The following is a 9,729-nucleotide window of genomic DNA, read 5'->3' as shown; positions in this document are numbered from 1 at the left end:
AAAAAAAAAAAGGGATTCTCATGCCTCTGCCTCCCGAGTAGCTTCGATTACAGGCATGCGCCACCATGCTGGCCTAATTTTTCTATTTTTAGTAGAGGTGAGGTTTCACTATGTTGGCTAGGATGGTCTCAAACTCCTGGCCTCAATCAAGCCACCCACCCCGGCCTCCCAAAGTGATAGGATTACAGGTGTGAGCCACCGCACCCAGCCAAAACTTTTAATTTTGAAGTAACTATACAGTCACATAAAATTACAAAAAAAAAAAAATGTGGATAAAGAGGTCCCAGATGCCCTTTGTTCAGTTTCCTTCAATGATAATGTCTTGTGCACTTGGGCGATAATACATTGGTGCAATCCATAAGAGTCATTCAGGTTTCGTGAGTTTTACATGCATGTACGTATGTGTGTAGTTCTGTGCAGTTCTATCATATGTATAGATTTCTGTAACCAGCACCATCACAGTCAAGATATAGAACTGTTCCATCACTGTAAGGCTCCCTCCTGCTTCCCTTTTATTGCCACACCCACCCTAATCCCCACCCTGACACTTTACCACCATTAGTCTTAAAAGTGGTTTTTATATTTTTAAGTGGCTGATAAAATATAAAGAATTATATTCTGTGCCATGTGAAAATTAAAATGTCAGTCTTTGTTAATAAAGGTTTTTCTTTTTTGTTTTTGTTTTGAGACGGAGCTTTGCTCTTGTTGCCCAGGCTGGTGCATTTCAGCTCACTGCAGCCTCCATCTCTGGGGTTCAAGAGATTCTCCTGCCTCAGCCTCTTGAGTAGCTGGATTACAGGCATGGTCCATCATGCCTGGCTAATTTTGTGTTTTTAGTAGAGATGGGGTTTCACCATGTTGCTCAGGATGGTCTGTAACTCCTGACCTCAGGTGATCCTCCCTCCTTGGCCTCCCAAAGTTCTGGGATTACCACATGAGCCACCACAGCTGGCCATAAAGTTTTATTAGAACATAACCATGCTCATTTGTTTACCTACTGTCTATAGCTGCCTTTGCATTACAACGGCTGACTTGAGTTGTTGCAGCAGAGACCCTGTGGCCACAAACTGTTTCTTAACAAAAAAGTTTACTGACACCTGATATAAATCATCATCTAGTACTCATCATTTTTTTAACCTTTAAATGGCCTGACATTTATTTTTGCATTTAGCATTAGAGAAACTATTTTCTACATAGTTAACCAAAATCTTCGTCAGTATTTACTGAATAATCTATTCCCTCTTCACTCTTCGAAGTTCCATAGTTATCATATATTAAAACTCAGATCCGTCCCATCAGTTTAGGGAATGTCAGGGTGAGTCATCAAGCTGTTTGGACGAGAGATATGTTACTCAAGAGTTCCCTGGAGATTTGATTCCCCCTACCTCCTGCATTAACACTGAATGTTCAAGCCAAATGTGCCCCTGCACAATGCTGTCTGACCACTTGCATTTATTTCTATAATAAGAGCAGACACTGGTGGGGTCTTGTTTTATTTTTCCGGATTCTATTGGGGATGGTTGATGGCCAAGTGGAGCTGTGTGTTAATGGTTTCTGGCACTTTGCGTTGGATCTTCACTGGAGCTGGCTGATTCTTCAGCTCCCTTGAGAAGAGAAGTGGCTTGATTTATTTATCTGACTCTAGTGGTTCAGGAGTTTCATTGTTTTAAGAAACTCTAATGAAGGATTGCTGACCACCAGGTACTTCTCCAGATGCCACAGATGCAAAAGTGAATGTGGTGGTAGTTGGGGATTTCTTGTCCGGTAGGTACCTGTTTAATGAAATCTCTGGTGCCATGGAGGCAGATGATGGAGGCTACTGGCCTCTGCTCTGAGGTCTCAAGGCTGGGTTGTGCCTCTGCTTGTTGCTAGCTGAGTGACTTTGTGTCTTTTAACTTTCCTTGTCTGTAACCTAGTCTCTTAATAAAACAGGGATAATAAAATTCCTCCCCTCTGCCACCAAGTTATTTTAAGGGTTAAGTGAGACATTAATATGTAAAGTGGCTTGCACAGTGCCTGGCAGAGTATGAACTTAAAGATTTAATTTCTTTATCTTCCTTTCCCTTGATTTAGAGCTATATGTATAGACTGCTGTGAAAAGGATAGATTTTTGTCTCCAAGCCCTTCTTAGCTCCAAGAATTTGCTTTCTATTTTGAGGTTTTGTTGTGTTTTTGAGTCAACCTAAAGCCCAGGTTCCTGGGCAGTTGGCTGGCCACCTTTTGCTCTCTGCCAAGGGTGGATCTGTTGGTCCTAAAGGAGAACACTCAGGCCATGTCAGAGCCAGGCTATGATGACAGTCTGTGGGCTGTTTGTGCATCCTGCCTCCTTAAATGAACTGTGGTCAGGAGTCCCCACGTGAATTTCTGTGGTGAGGGCTGCTGGCTTGTGAGAGTGGAAAAAAATATCTTGAATCAGGTATCACTGAAGCAAATTACTGAAGGTAAGTAACCTGTGAGAGGCAGCTGTCACGTGGGTAGGAATATGTTAAGGTGTACCCTGTGACCTTGGTTTGAGCTTTTACTGAACACAGTCATTTCAGTAGGACTTGCCCTCCTGTCCTAAGGATGGACTCTGTAGATGGCACACAGGGCTGCTGAACTTGGGTTTATTCGATTTTACTAGAATGGTATCAGTTTCTAGTCCTCTTTAATTTATCTGTGTTGGAAACATGATTCCTCCTGGTGTGGCCAGACTGTTTTCTGCCTAGGAAACATTCACCAGAGTATCCCAGGCCATCTGACCTTGGCATTGACAGCTCCTCTCATCTGCCCTTACCTCTCCTGGCACCTACCCCCAGGTCAGGTACTACTGGGAGAGGGGAACCTGGACAGTTCAGCAGCTCCCCAGCTGCTCCTTCTTGCATCTCCCATATTTCCCTCTTCATTTTTTCTGCAGGCTTTCTCTGAAGTTTTTTTTTTGTAAAATGTGTGCATGATTGCCGCCTTCCTGTTAACAACTTAGCCATTGCCTATGGGAGGCACCTCAGATTGTTCAGCCTGTTCTTTAAAATTCCTCAGATTCTGGAGCAAATCCACTTTCCAGGCTTTATTGCCTGCTGCTTCCCCTGGAGCAGCTCACATCTATCCGGGATGACTGGTCCCCTGCCTGTGCCTTCTTTTTTGCCTTCTGCGCTCCCGCCCGTCCCCCACCTGGCGATTTTGCTGATGTGGTGTTTCTTGCAGGCAGTTCCTTTCTCTTTCCGATAATCTTCGTGCAGCCTAGCCTGGACTGGGTTTTGCTGTTTTCTGGTGAACGTCAGTACGTTTAGCTGGTTTTCTTATGACCGCTTAGCTGGTGGGAGAACTAGAATTTCAACCCAGGTCTTCTGCCGTCCTGCCAAGCCCAGGTCAAACCACCCTCTCTGAAGCCTTCCTTGGAGAACAGAATTACTCTTGGCTTCTTCTGGGCTCTAGTACACAGGTCACCTAAACCTGATTCCTCAAGTAAATTCCTTATAGGTGCCCTTTCCTCCATGTCTAGAATAACACCTGGCAGTCCGTGGAAACTTGATAAGTGTTTGGATGAATACATGAGTGAATAAATTTTGCTTTCCATATTTTCTAATACGTGGTTTAGGGGAGTATAGAATTGTATTAATTAGGCTGCTTAAAACTCCTGTGTGTTGGAAAACACCTATGCTTTGGTCTATAGAATAAAAAGGGAGTGTTTATTTTCTCTCACTGTCTCTGCCATCTCATAGAAACATAATCAAATATTTCATTACTTGAAGAAAGTTGCTTACAGTACATTTAACTATATATATATATATATATATATATGAACGTAATTAATTTTTTTGAGACATCACCTCACTCTGTCACCCAGGGTGGAGTGCAGTAGTGTAATCACAGCTCACTGCAGCCTTGACCTCCTGGACTTAAGGGATCCTCCCACCTCAGCCTCCCGAGTAGCTGGGACTGCAGGTGTGTACTACCATGCCTAGCTAAGTGTTGTTTTTTTGGATGGAATCTCACTTTGTCACCCAGGCTGGAGTGCAGTGGCATAATCTCAGCTCAGTGTACCCTGCACCTCCTGGGTTCAAACGATTCTCCTGCCTCAGCCTCCCGCATGCTGGGATTACAGGCATGTGCCACCATGCCCAGCTGATTTTGTATTTTTAGTAGAGACGGGGTTTCTCCATCTTGGCCAGGCTGGTCTCGAACTCCTGACCTTGGGTGACCCACCCGCCCTGGCCTCCCAAAGTGTTGGGATTACAAGCGTGAGCCATCGTGCCCAGCCCAAGGCCCTTTTCTTTTACATCTGTCCTTGCCTTTTTTTTTTTTTTTTAAACTTTTGAGATGGGGTTCTACCATACTGCTCAGGCGCATCTCAAACATGTAGGCTCAAGCAATCCGCTTGCCTTGGCCTCCGAAAGTGCTAGGATTACAGGCGTGAGCCACCGTGCCCAGCCTCTTCTTGCCGTTTTTCACTTTCCTTACCTGTCCTTGTTTGGTTATTTCAGTGTGAAACTCATTTGAGCAGTTTTGGTTTAGAATACCCGGTTCCTGCTTTTTCTCTTATTCTTTAACGTTTTGACTATGATCAGACAATTGATTCAGGGCGTTTTTCTTTTCCAGTGAATAAACTAACCATGGAAATAGAAATCACCCACATTCAGTCTGAGTCATGCCAGTAGGAACGTGGGAATTCCATCTGGGGCAGCCAGGTAGCCAGTCAGGTGGAACTCCACTGCGAAAGGCCATCTGCACTTTTGGGTTGTAGGCGGGCACACTTCAGGATTCTAAAAAGATGCTGTGGGGAAACTGTGTCTCAGGCCTTGAAAAGTTCCACAGAAAAACATCTCCTCTAGCTGCTTTGTGGTAAGATGCAGATCTGAATCAATACAACATTGTCAAGTGCCACAAAACTAGTACAGTACAGAGAGAACCTGTTCTGTATGGGGAGAAAAAAATGAAGTGAAAACACTGTGGAAGGAAGTATGACCTATTTGAATATAGTCACACGTTTCCTTCTCATTTAGCACATCCTCTTCTTGTGTTCATTTTAGGTTTGGGTTGAGGATTTAAGGACAGCCTCCAGCCCCATAGATAGGGTATATGTATCACAAATCATTAAATGTGCACATGCAAATGTTGGCGCATAATTTTTGGCCCCCAAGGTGCTTGTGGGTTCCGGAGAGAGAGTCTTTATTGTAGAGGAGTGGTGAGTTTTCAGTAATTTTTGAGGCAAGGACAATTTTTTTTTTTTAAAGACAGAGTCTCACTCTGTCACCCAGGGTAGAGTGCAGTGGTGCGATCTTGGCTCACTGCAACCTCCGCCTCCTGTGTTCAAGCAATTCTCCTGTCTCAGCCTCCCGAGTAGCTGGAACTACAGACGCATGCCACCACACCTGGCTAATTTTTTTGTTGTTGTTGTATTTTTAGTAGAGATGGGGTTTCACCATATTAATTAGGCTGGTCTTGAACTCCTGACCTCAGGGAATCCACCCGAGGCAAGGACATTTTTAGTCTTGCTGGAAGTGCAAGGCTTTTGCAGCACATCTGAGAAGTGTGGGCTGTAAGAGTGGATGAATAGGAACTACTTGGCACTTGCTGTTGGGAGTTGAGTCCTGCCCTGTTCTGTCCCTCACTTGAGTGTTTTGTTTTTTTTTTTTTGTCCTTGAGAAGGTTTAGACTGGGGTGATGATTCATCAACAAGCATATACTCAGCTCTGTATCAGAAATTGTTTCCTCTGGCCATTGTTCTAAAAACCCAAAATGCCCTTTTCTTGAACTTTCCTTCAGCACCTGACTTGTTAGGTCACATGCTGAGTGTGCTCTGAGTGTACTGTACCGTGTAACATGGTAGAATGGAAACACATCGATGAGAACCAGGCTTTGTAAGTTGAACAGATGGTACAGTTAAGAGGTATTGGGCAAAGGGTAGGAAAGGGACTATTATTTATGAAGGGGTCATTCTAGGAACCTTCTTCCTACCTAAGCCATGAAGAGGAATGCCTGGACTGTGGTGTAGCGCAGCCCTGCTTGGGCTCCTCACACACCACTAGAGTGACTTCATGCTCGTTACATCTGACTTTTCCTTATGTGTGGTAGAGACAACTTGGATGATCTCTGGGGGATTCTACACCCTAGACCCTTGTGTGATTTTGGTGCAGAAATTTCAGTGGAGGAATGCCTTCCTTTGCTTTATAAATCTTTAGTTGGCAAGCTCCTGAGAATGAGTATCAAAGTAGGCAGAAAAGAGAGCAGGATTGCAGGATTTCTTTTTTCTTTTGATACAGGGTCTTGCTCTGTCACTCTGTCTGGAATTGCAGTGGCACGATCTTGGCTCCCCACAGCCTCAACCTCCTAGGCTTAGGTGATCCTCCCACCTCAGCCTACCCAGTAGATGGGACCACAGGCATGTGCCACCATGCCCAGTTAATTTTTGTATTTTTGGTAGAGATACAGTTGCACTATATTGCCCAGGCTGGTCTTGAACTCCGGGGCTCAAGCAATCTTCCTGCCTTGGCCTCTCAAATTGCTGGGATTATAGGCGTACGCCACTGCAGCTGGCCCCGAGAGCAGGATTTTAGGTAGAGTTGTGTTCTCTCTGTCTGTGCCCTCTGGGCAGGTTACTTCTATCTTTGTAGAAAGCTGTCTGGTTGGACTGTTGAGTCCTCCAGGTGGCATGCACATCCTTGACCAGCAGCGGCAGAATTTTTGTGTTGGGGATCTTAGTTATCATTGTTAGGAACAGGCTCTCGGAAATGCCTCTCATCCTTGATTGTTGGGGATTTCTCCGCCGGAATGCCCTGGCCAAGCTCTCCCCTAGCCTTGTTTTCCCATTTGGCAAGTCTGCTCATTCTTCTTAAGTTGCCCCCATCAATTCATGGAGCTCTGTTCATAACCAATATTGCATTGCATCAGAGTTAGAGGTCTCGTGTCCGTATCTCTAGCTAAAGTTATTTGAACACGGATGCTGTATTCTATTTTGTTTGGTAGCACTGCTTTGGCACTTTGGCATTGTGTATCACGTGTTTAGTATGTGCTTGAAATACTGGATCTTCCTTAGAAGGAATGAATGGGAATCATATATAATAAATGCAGCTGAGAGTTGGGGAAAATCTTTGCTCCCAAGAATCATAAGAATGTATGGAGAAGTGATTGTTAGTCTGGAGATTCTTAGAAAACTATTAACAGACACTGGAAACTTTGCCAAGGAATGTGGACTTGGGCTCTTTCATTTTGACTTAATTTATGATCTTGTTAAGAGGTGTTCTTTTGCATCAGGCCAATGGGTGGAATTTGCTCGAAGGGCAGATTTTGTAATTGAAAACCTTTTCAGTTTCTAAACAACTTTAACGACAGATAAAGCTTTGAGACAGGTGGTCTCTTAAACCGTGTCTAAAGAAAAAGCCTTTGCCTTATAAGAAGTGGTCCTGAATCCAAAGTGGAAACACGTTGAACTGTTCAGGGGGGATACTAACCTAGAAACCACAGGTTCATGGGCCTTGGGAACTTGGAGATACTTGTATAAGCAACCTTGGAGTTTTTGGAGAATATTTGAAGTGGGGATTTCTGGGCTGTGTGGCAAGGGAGACTGAACTTCCTACTCATAAGCAAGTAGGAGCGCAGAACATGAGATACATTTGAATAACTCCACAAAAAGAAAAACCAAAGAAAAGATAAATCTCTATGTCTTAATATTCCCTACTGTGTAAATCACTGTTTCCTGTCTAGATTTTTTTGTTTTTGTTTTTGAGATGGAGTGCTGGGATTACAGGTGTGAGCCACTGCGCCTGACCTAGATTTTAAAAAATTATACAGACATTTTAATGATTATATGTACTTGTCAGCTTTGCTGTGGTAATAACTCCAAAATGCAAAGGTTTGCAACAAGCATTAATTTCTAGGTCGTGTTATGTGTCCGTGGCTGTGAGTCAGCTTCTCTGGCCCTCTCCTGCAAGTCTTCCTGTTCCGAAGGAGCAGTCCCTGTTTGGGACACACTACTTTCAAAGTCGAGGAGCAGGGGAGCTGGTGGAAGCATGCAGTGGCTCTTAAAGGATCTGCCCTGATCTGATGTACATACATCCATGTCATTCATGGCCGGAGCAAGTCACGTGTCCAAGCCCAAAGTCAGTGTGGTGGGGATGTGTCTTCCTATGGGAAGTTACTTGGCAGTAATAAGAATATATGATCCTTTGAAAGGTAGGGAAGTTAATAATTGTGAATGCTAATGTAATCTACCGTATAGTCTCTGTCCTCTACTTCTTTCCCAGAACATTTATTAAATATATCAGTTCATGTTTACCGTTTAAAAATGCTTTAAACACATTTGCTCTGTATTATGTGTATTAAAAATTATAGGTAATTTGGGAGGAGCCTGACCTATTGCCATGAGGTGATGTGGCAGATCACTGTATGAATTCAAGTATTCTTCTCTGCTTTATTGCAGTACCTAGAATTTCCAGAATGGTTTTGAATTATGGCAAATACTTTATATCTTAAAGTAGTGGACATGCCTGTGTGATTTGAAAGGTTTCTTCATTTTAAAAATATGTCCACTAAATTTTTGATTTTTTTTTTGTTATTGGAGATAATTTACAGACCATGAAATTCACCATTTTAAAGTATATATTTGAGAGTATATTCACAGGATTGTGCAACCATCATCGCTATCTAATTTTAGAATATTTTGTCACCCCAAAAAGAAATTTGGTCTTTATTAATCTATCTCTCCCTGTTCCCCCTCCCTGTAGCCCCTGGCAACCAAGTCTGCTTTCTGTGTCTCAGGATTTGCCTGTTCTAATATTTCATATAAATGGAATTATATAGCATGTGGTTTTTCTCATGTTGCTTCTTTCACTTGGAATAATGTCCTCAAGATTAATTGCTCACATTTTCTGATATATACTTTTGTTTTTTGTTTTTTGTTTTTTTTGAGACAGAATCTCGCTTTGTTGCCCAGGCTGGAGTGCAGTGGTGCAATCTTGGCTCACTGCAACCTCCACCTCCTGCCGTCGAGTAATTCTCTGCCTCAGCCACCTGAGTAGCTGGGATTATAGGCACCTGCCACCACGCCCAGCTAATTTTTGTATTTTTAGTAAAGATGGGGTTTCACCATGTTGGCCAGGCTGGTCTTGAACTCCTGACCTTGTGATCCACCTGCCTTGGCCTCCCAGAGTGCTGGGATTACAGGTGTGAGCCACTGGCGCCTGGCCTCTGATACATACTTTTAAACATATTTAGGAGCTTTCTTTTTACTCCTTAATTTTATTTAAGAGATTTTAATGGAATGGCTGATATGAGTGATATCAGTAAATATATTGGTAGTTTTGGACATGAGTATCTTCAACAATGGTTATATGTAGAATAAGTTAATATAATAAATTGTTTTGATAAATTTCCTATTGTTAAATCGTTCTTGCTTTCCTGGGTACATTTGACTTGATCCTGGTATATATTTTTTTCTTTTCAAAATTTATTTTAGTGTACTATTAGCTATTAATTTATTAATGATGTTTACACTTGTATTCAATTTTCTTTTTTGTCCTTTTTTGATATTAGATATAGTCATCGTAAAATGATTTTGAAAGTTTTCTTCATTTTAAAATAATGTCTTAGAATATTTGAATAAAGCAGGACTTACTCTTTGAAGGTTCATGAGTGCCCACTGTAAAACACTTGGGACCCAGCTTAACTCTTAGTGGATATTCTCTGACAACAGTTTTGTGGTTATTTATCTGATTAGGCTTTTTTTTTTTTTTTTTTTTTTTTTTTTTTTTT

General features: G+C 42.5%; 1 protein-coding gene across 1 annotated transcript in view; it reads left to right on the top strand.

The window, feature by feature from the left end:
• Window positions 1–9,729, top strand: part of SNX30 (sorting nexin family member 30) — a 120,742-nt gene that overhangs the window by 36,688 nt on the left and 74,325 nt on the right. The gene's annotated exons all lie outside the window — the stretch shown is intronic.

The sequence above is a fragment of the Cebus imitator genome, unplaced genomic scaffold (assembly GCF_001604975.1).
Source record: "Cebus imitator isolate Cc_AM_T3 unplaced genomic scaffold, Cebus_imitator-1.0 Scaffold64, whole genome shotgun sequence".
NCBI lineage: Eukaryota > Metazoa > Chordata > Mammalia > Primates > Cebidae > Cebus > Cebus imitator.
This window is presented reverse-complemented; position numbering and strand designations above follow the sequence as displayed.